The sequence below is a fragment of the Lithobates pipiens genome, unplaced genomic scaffold, assembly GCF_037356315.1.
Source record: "Lithobates pipiens isolate NorthernLeopardFrog02 unplaced genomic scaffold, aLitPip1_a1.2 Scaffold_8, whole genome shotgun sequence".
Lineage (NCBI taxonomy): Eukaryota > Metazoa > Chordata > Amphibia > Anura > Ranidae > Lithobates > Lithobates pipiens.
This window is the reverse complement of record NW_027507903.1, coordinates 137,298,828-137,308,438: the sequence shown is the minus strand read 5'-3', so window position 1 is coordinate 137,308,438 and position 9,611 is coordinate 137,298,828.

Genomic DNA, 9,611 nt, shown 5'->3' with positions numbered 1-9,611 from the left:
AAATAAAAAAATGATGCTTTTTATAAAAGTTGATGCATTTTGTCTATTTATCTCAAAGAAATTGAAAATTATTAAATGTTCTGTTGCTGCCGTAAAAATTTTCTGCTTACTGCGATTGTAAAGTCAGATTTTTTTTATCTTATCGCATTCTATGCATTAGGATAAAAAGCCTTCTGTGTGCAGCAGCCCTCTTATACTTACCTGAGCCCCATCTCTATTCAGCAATGTCCATGAGTGAATTGGCTGTCCGGGAATCTCCCTCATGATTGGCAGAGACACGGCAGTGGCACCATTGGCTCCCGATGCTGTCAAACTCAGCCAATTAGGAGGCGGGGAGGCTAAGGGTCAATTACTTTAATCTCTTCAGCTCTTAGACGTCTAAATGATTCCCATCCTGAAAATAATTTATTGGGTATTATTGGAGGCTTACCAATGTCTAAATATGCTATATCGCTATTACTTACATTTTATTTTTATGCTAGGAAGACGATTCTCCTAACGTGGAAAGGATCCTCTTGCCCTTCAATTGAGATTTGGAAAAAAAAATGATCAAGGACAACTTCCATTGTAGAAATTCACTAACGAACACAAGAAAAAGTAACATATTTGCCAAAATATGGTGTAGGTGGGTTTCAACCATACAGCAAGGGAACAAAGTATTTGATCCCCTGCTGATTTTGTACATTTGCCCACTGACAAAAAAATGATTGGTCCATGGAAACACAAAATAACTGTCAATCTCACTCAGTCTGAGGCTCCATGCAAGCTCTCACCTCGTAGAGTTTCAATGATCATGAGAATGGTGAGGAATCAGTCCATAACTACACGGGAGAATCTTGTCAATGATCTCAAAGCAGCTGGGACCATAGTCCCCAAGAAAACAATTGGTAACACACTACACCATGAAGGACTGAAATCCTGCAGCGCTCGCAAGGTCCCCCTGCTCAAGAAAGCAAAGGAGGAGTGAAAAGCGCTGCCCTTTGATGTCAATGGCAGGGGCAGTTTAGGAGCGTATACAGCCCGTACCGCCCCAAAAACCCTACTTGCAGGACTTTTTTTCCTTCCTGCAAGCGCACTGCCCCAGTGTGAAAGGACTCAGGCTTTCCCACTGAGGAGACAGTTTACAGGCGCTATTTTTTAGCACTAAAACGCTTGTAAAGCGCCTTCAGTGTGAAAGGGGTCTGAGAGATTAGTATAACTTCTTCTTGTGCTTTGTAAATGTTTTAATAACAATCAATATATCTTTAAAAAGACTGACTCTGGAACAACAAAGAAAGAAGCAACTGCAGATATAAATTTCAGGCCCATAGGGGTGTCTACACATACTTGCAAATCTACAAAATTAGCTTCAGCTGCTGATTAGTGCATTCTGACAGCAGCGGGTGTCAAAATACAACATCCTGGCAGCAGGATACCGCCAACCTAACCCCTCCATATGCGTGGGTGGAGGAATATGTCTGTTTCTTATTGTTCAGCTCGCTGGCTAAAAAAAATAGCTGTATGGCCAGCTGAAAGTGATTGTTAATAAAAAAAAAAATAAAAAATAGGTTTACAAACATGTTATACTTACTTGCTTTGCGCGATGGTTTTGCAAAGAGCAGCCTCGATCCTCTTCCGGGGTCCCCAGCAGGGGCTCCTCGCTCAGCGCCCCCCTGTCCATTGACACACTTACACAGTCTAGCCTGGTCTTTGCTGTGATTAACACCTAAAGCAAGTCCTCAGTTCCTTGCAATACCCAGCCAGGAAACAGGCACATACAAGCAGTATTAAACCCAAACATGTAATATATTGCATCTTACCAATCATTGGATGTGGTGACTGCACCAGTTTTTTTTTCTTATGCTTTTTTTCTTGTGTTGTCACCTGGTGATATTACCAGTAACACCTCCTGTATCAGAATGCCCAGGGCATCTTTGGACAGCAACATTGTCCGTCTAGTGGGAAGTGTTAGATGAACCAGCAGATTTAAATAAACTTAACAAATTGAAGCCAAACCCCAGTTAATACTATATAAGCAGTAATCGCAAACAGTTTTTTTCTCTTTTGGGATCAAGGTTTTACATAAATATATAAAAGCTAAAATTGTAAGCACCCTTGTCAGTGTTACATGGCTTGTCTCCTCTAATACATTCTGCTGGAAAACTTGTTCTTTTGAAAAACAACAGATCTGGCTGGATCACAGACAGACAAATTTCCAAGCACACTTATCAGCTAGCCTGGGCTGCCAAACATTAAAATCGTTCTCAAGTAAATAGCTAGTAACTTCAAATATTTAAAAAGGTACATTTTTTTATTAGGCACTGTACATCTTCAATGTTAATGGAATTTAAAGTATTAAAAAGTTCCATGCTTGTGGAAAACTAAAAAAAAATTAATTACTGTGAACAAAACATAGCTAGAATGCTATGGGATATCGATCACATAAAATGATTTTATACAGAAATCTACCACACTATAATTTACAATCAAAAAATGTGATAAACCAAATATCACAAAATAAATAATATATAACCAATATGAATGTACACAGTCTCCCAAAGTGGTTCTGGAAACTTCCAATGTAAAGGCTTCCTCCACCACCATTAGGAGATCCAAATCTGCTTACCAGATTCTAGTGACTCAAGAGTCAAACCCACACTGGTCACCTCAAGCATTACTCTGGAAAATGATTCCCTGGAAACTACTCTCTCCTCCAGGTGACTCCTCAACACCATCCACCACAAAACCATGCATGCAGGTAAGTACCCAAAACAAGAGAATCATGTGTTCCACATAATGTGAACACTGTATTTAACCACTTGCTTACTGGGCACTTAAACCCCCCTCAGTCCCAGACCAATTTTCAGCTTTCAGCGCTGATGCACTTTGAATGACAATTGCGCGGGCATACAACACTGTACCCAAATGAAATTTTTATCATTTTTTTCCCACAAATAGAGCTTTCTTTTGGTGGTATTTAGTTACAGCTCTGAGTTTTATTTTTTGCTAAACAAACAAAAAAAGATGCAAAAAAAAAAAAAAATCATGTTTTAATAGTTTGTTATAAAATTTTGCAAACGGGTCATTTTTCTCCTTCATTGAAGTGCGCTGATTAGGCGGCACTGATAGGCTGCATTGGTGGGCACTGATGGGCTGCATTGGTGGGCACTGATAGGCTGCATTGGTGGGCACTGATAGGCTGCACTGGTGGGCACTGATAGGCATAGTTAAGGCGGCACTAATAGGCACAGATAAGGCGGCACCGATGGGCACAGATAAGGCGGCACTGATGGGCAAAGATGGGCACAGATAAGATGGCACGGATGGGTGGCACGGATAAGTGGTACGGATGGGTGGCACGGATAAGTGGCACGGATGGGCATTGATAGGTACCACAGATAGATGGGACTGATGGGCACTGATAGGTGGCTCTGATAGGTGGCACTGCTGGGCACTGATGGGCGGCACTGGGGTGCAGCACCTTTGAGGCAGATTGGGTGGCACTGTGGGTGGCACTGTGGGCACTGACGGGGGGCACTTTTGCTTTTACTTCAGGATGGCACTGCGGGAGGCAGGTGGGCACTGGCAGGTGGCCCCTTGTATTGATGGCCGTGATCGGGACTGATGTCCCGATCACGGCCGCCGGTGATCGGCTTTTTTTTTCTCCTCGCGCTGTCAGCGAGAGGAGGAATAATAGCCGATTACCGGCTCCGTTCTATCACATGATCAGCTGTCATTGGCTGACAGCTGATCACATGATAAGGGGTCGGGATCGACCCCTTGCACGGATCGGTGATCAGGCGAGTCTCATGGACTCGCCGATCACAGAGCGCGCCGCGTGCGCCCCTCAGGGGGCGCGCAGGCCGCTCGTACACGGGACGACGTCAATAGACGTAGTCACGGAAATGTAGGTCCGCGCTAATGCCGTCATTTGGCAATAGCGCGGATCCCAAGTGGTTAAACATCAAACATTTACAACTTGCATTACCATCGCACTTCCAGTTTACACCCGGTCAGCGTGATGACATCACAGTAAGGCTCTGGCTGACACATTCTGTCATAGAGGAAGTCTTCCAGGACGTAGTTTTCACAATATGTGGAGCATGATTCTCTGGTTTTGGGTACTTACCTGCACGCATTGTTTCGTGGCAGATGGTGTTGAGTCATCCGGAGAGAGAGTGGTTTCCAGGGAATCATTTGCCAGAGTAAATGGTGGAGATGACCAGTGTGGATATTCTCACAAATGCGTGTTTGACTCTTGACAGTCACAAACATCTTGTAAGCAGATCTTGGTCCCTTTCTGAAATTTACCTTGAGCACAAAAAGCAAGAAAATAAATTCTCTGGAGCCATCAATCAGTTTTTATTCACTGCTAAAAATGAACCATGAAATCACATTTGCTGTGAATTACTTTGCTACAGTGTGAATAAACTACCTCTTTACCTTTTCTTACCTAGGGTGTCTACACATAACGATTTGCTCAAATCTGATTAAAGTATAGACAGAAATAGATCATATTTTTAAGAGGAGGGAGAAAAAAAAACTCCTTTCTTAGTTTATGATCACTGTCCCATCTTAGTAAGTGAATTTAGGCTGCCAAAAGACTTGGATGAGGTTTGGATAATAGGCACAATGCAATTGTCCTTAGGAGAAGCACTCTTTAAAACTGTACAGCACGACTAACCAAGTTAGCGATTGTTAATTAAAAAAAAAAAAAGTTTACAAACTTATACTTACTTGCTTTGTGTGATGGTTTTGCAAAGAGCAGTCTCGATACTCCTCTTCTGGGGTCCCCAGCAGGGGCTCCTCGCTCAGCGCCCCCTGTCCATTGACACACTTACACAGTCTAACCTGGTCCCAAGCCTGCTCTTTGTTGGAGGGTAGAAAATGGGAAGCGGTGCTGGCTTAACAGTGGCAGACACAATAGTTATCAGGACATATCTTCTAATTTGCTGACCGTTCCTCAAAAGCTATATTGTGCAAGGCTCCTATAGACATAGGACTGTCGCTTGATTTACCCAGAAACTATGTATGCAGCATTATATTACCCGGTGAAACACACAAATGGGTTGAACAGTTTATTTTTTTTATGCAGTAGATAATGGATAGGGAAAGTGGGACAACTGAAATAATCAGCAGGGTACAGTGCTTTGTCATTTCAAATGCCTCAATAAAACATTTGTGTTGCAGTAAACAAAACATTTAAGTTATAAGAAATTTTTAACAGATTAAAAAAAAAAAAGTTTGTACAATTTAGGTCTATATGTATATAAAAGGTTTTTTAAGACAACACACATCTTGTGAAACAAAGAATACCACTTTCATTTATGTACAAAATAAGAGTTACAGAGAAGTCCAGAATGCCTTTGGTGGGTCAGTTAAAGCTGCTGCATGCTCTGGAGTGGTGGGCACATAATAGGGAGGTACAGGGTGGAATAAGTGCGAGGCAGGTGTACAATATCATTTACTCAAGCATGATTAAATAATATTTCAAATGTTTTCTGGAGCCAAATAGGGATGCAATAAAGATCTACCCAGACGCCTGCAAGATAATTGTTCTGCCTTGTTATTCTGGATTCACAGCTAGCTTTCATGGATATACTGTGGCTGTCGGATTCTGACCAACAAGGCTCCTGAGCGCTACATAAATTTCTGTACCCTCATAATCAAGATCTAGAACCAATGAAGAACAAAAACCTAATTTGGTACTCATTTTAAACTTCAGTGTAAGCATCCAGCTCCTTCAGGTCCTCTGGTGCTCAGTTCAAACAAAATTTAGTATATAGAACATGGCCGGCCCTATACATGTACTGCCTGTGCACTTGCCCTGTCTTGGCTCCATGAGCATAAGTTACATTTAAAAGATGCTCCATCAGATATACTATACTATACTGTATGTAATGAACTGAATTCTCCTTGAGCAGGAGGAGGTAATTCAGTAGTGCAAATTGTATGATGTAATCTTCTCTTTTGACTGGCATGTAGAACTGTCAAACAGAAGCTTTTACACAGTTCACTATGAAAAAAGTTTAGCGCTGCATTGTGTTAGTGGAGTACAGTACATTCAATATAACAGATGCAGTAGCTTATATATAGAATGTTGCACTTTGGATAAATGTGGCCAGAGCTAAAGAAGTGTATCCTGGGAGCATTAGAAATTGGTCAGAGATGGGGAAGTTTAAGATATTTCAATATGCATAAGGGCTGACCTGGGACAAGAAGTGTTTACTGCTGGCAGCAAGTTACCTCTAGGCTTTGATTTACATTGCAGCCATGGGGCAGTATTGTAGCTCTCTACTTCTAAACGCAATACCTTTCTAGTAAAATAGTAACGTTTGGTCAACATGGAAATTTCAGGTTCCAGGGGAGATTACATAATTATGGCAACATTCTACCTTCCTGCAACACTGAATGTGTCCGATAATCTGATATACCACTGCTTTGACTTTGGTACACACAGTAATGATGCCTCACTTCCAGGGTACATTTAAAATACATGTAAACCCTCACCTTGAAACACAATGCATTCAGTTGAAATATTTGTGTATACATTAAAAAAACAAATATCTTTTTTTTAATAAGCGATCACATACCCTCGGTTCTGAACTGCATTTGGATTTTAGAGAGCCGGGGAAGGGGAAACAGCAACACACTGGTGTTCCTAGTGAATGGGGCTGTGTGTATGTTTGTGTGTCAGGACAAATCTAAATCGCTGGAACGAGAGCAGGCCGAGTTCTCAGCACAGCTAGAAAACTCACCACACTGTGCTCTCATGCCTGGTGTGGTCAGTTTCTAATAGGAAAGCAGTGGAACTGGCAGGAACATCAAGGATTTCACACATAAGAAGCAATACAAAGAGAATAGGACACTTTTTCATACAAGTACAGGCTACAGTAGACACATCAGGAATATGAAATGTTGTGTTTACATATTCTCTAAGCTGAGAGAGAGTGTGCGTGTCTCACTTTCTGAACTATTATGTGCAAATATTAGCTACTATTCCATCACCATACTTTTGTTATCAAAAATATTCATAGGAAGAGTTTCAAGCATGATTAATTTTGAAAGAATGGAAGGTGTAGTGGGAGAGATTCCCCTGAGGACTCCTTTTACCATAAAGCCAGACCCACAGTAAAACGGCCCTGAACATATACAGATATGCCCGTAACAAAGGGTTTGGAGTTACAGGAGGCACTGAAGCTCATGACATGGACCATTAGCATATTGACCAAATGATGTACCCCCCCCAAATAAAAACATATCGGTTGATTTACTAAAACTGTAGCATGCAAAATCTGGTGCAGCGCTGCATAGAAACCAATCAACTGTGTTTTTTTTCTGTCAAAACCCTAATTAAACATGCTGATTGGCTACCATGCATGGCTATACCAGATTTTGCACTCTCCAGTTTTAGTAAATCAACCCCACTGTTAACTAACAAGGATTGCGGGAATGTTGTGTTTCGCCTATTTTGCCCTCTTACAGCCTATATACTTCTGTAAAAACAGTGTTTTCTAATGAGAAACTGAAATCCATGACATCTAAAAATCAAACTAGGAGCAGAGCAAAGTTACTAAATTATAGCAATATGTAAGCCAGTATGCTTAACAAAAGAAAGACTTGCATTTACTGCCAATACAGTGATCAGTATAAAAATATCATGATCCTCCTACTCCCTAAATAAGCATTTATAATATGATAAACATACAAGGAATAAGCTGTAAATCAAATTACAACCCTGAAGTCACAAGACTTTTTTTTTTTTAAACAGGTATAAGGTCTGACATTCTTACATGGAAGTTCTTCTCAGATCAAGCAAGATATCCAAGTGCTCATCACCAACATTTAAAATGTACTATCCCCAATGAACTAGTTAACGTTTTCCTTTTTTGATTTTTACTGAGAAAAGGTTAAAGCTTGTGTTAGTATAATAAATAAAAGTGTCAAGCAGCACTATCACATCTGGGGTGATGAAATGACAAGTGGTGTGACCAATCAGGTAATATGGTAGTAGACGCGTTCTGGGGATTCAGATTTATTTAAACAGTAATAATAGCAGTGTGCTCCCTGGCCATCAGTGTCACAGCATGAGCTTATCATTGATACATACACGTTATTACATCTTTGTGTTTACATCTTCTTTGGTTGAATACATTTTAAACTTACTAAACTATCATGAATCAATTTTCTTTTTTACTGTCATCTCCGTAATCTATGTAGTCTACTATGGAAATTTCCCTTCATGATCTGTCACAGTGATACAAAGCATTGTGAACTAGAATGACCAACTAAAGAAATTCTATCATAGCAATTCCCCGATCTTCACCAGGAAATGAAGTGATGGAACCTTCCCCCTAGGCTGTTAATATCCAATAAAAACAGAGGATTTTCTTTGGTTCTACCTTAACCCACAAAACTGTCACTGCATTAAAGTTTATGTATAGCCAAAATGTAGTCTTTGGATAAAATATATATTAGAACCTCTGTCAATTATGAATATGGCTTCTGTCCCGGTTAGGTAGATGCTCCCTTTCTATTGCTCTGGGTGACCACTGTCAGAGACCAGCATGATGGGAAATGAAAAGGTTTTGGCTGAACATGCACTTATCCAGTAAATCGAGCAAGGATTTAGCTACCCATAGTCAAAACGTATTTTTCTTCCGTTTTTGGATACATTAGGGAGTGGATAAACCAGTTTTTTTTTTTCCATCTTGATGTAGATGGAGATCATTTCCTTCACTTTCTTTCCCAGACACAGCCAGAACTCTTCAAAAAATAAGGAGTTGTCACCAGAACAGGTAGCTTCATTGGAAGATTTTCTGTTGTGTTTTGTTCTGCTGAAAATATTTTGAGTTGTCAGGAGAACAAAACACGACAGTGGTTACCCCTACCACTGCCTGGGAAGGTTTCCTCCCACACGCCAAAGACACGCCGGTGGGTGAAATTGGCTTCTGTGTAAACTGGCCATAGAATCGGAGTTGGGCACCTTAGATTGTAAGCTGTTTGAGAGCAGGAACTGATGCAAATGTACAATGTACTATGGCAGTGCTATACAAGTACCTGTAATAATAATTTACCATTACTATATGACCTTGTGAGAGCAGTCAGCAAAACAAATAGAGATAGTAAAGCATTCCAGTGGGGACAGATATGGCAATAAAAAAATAAATAAAAAAAGACAGAGGAACCCTAATTTTTCCCTATTCTATTTCAAACACCCCCACCCCCGCAGAAAATGGCTACAGTTTTTTTTACATTTTTAAAGGGTCAGACTCCACAAAAAGTTTGTTTTAAAGACTATTTCCATATTTACTGTACCTTTACATTTAACTTTTTTAGATTATGGAAAAACATGACATAAAAAGCTGAACAAAAAAAAAAAAAAAAAAAGCTACAATCCTCAAAGGTAGGCAAGAGCATCCCTAACTGTCAGGTGGGCAGGAACAGCATCAGGAATTATGACAGGCAGATCTCACTGTTGGAGTATCCAAGACATAAGGCTCCTCGTTTAAAGCCTGACTCCATGTTTACTGTGCCTTATGCTGGCCTAAATGAACTATTTCCAACACTAATAGATGTGGCTGCTGGTGTGCCATATAAACTGTAGGTAGCATCAGCTATATACAGTGCTG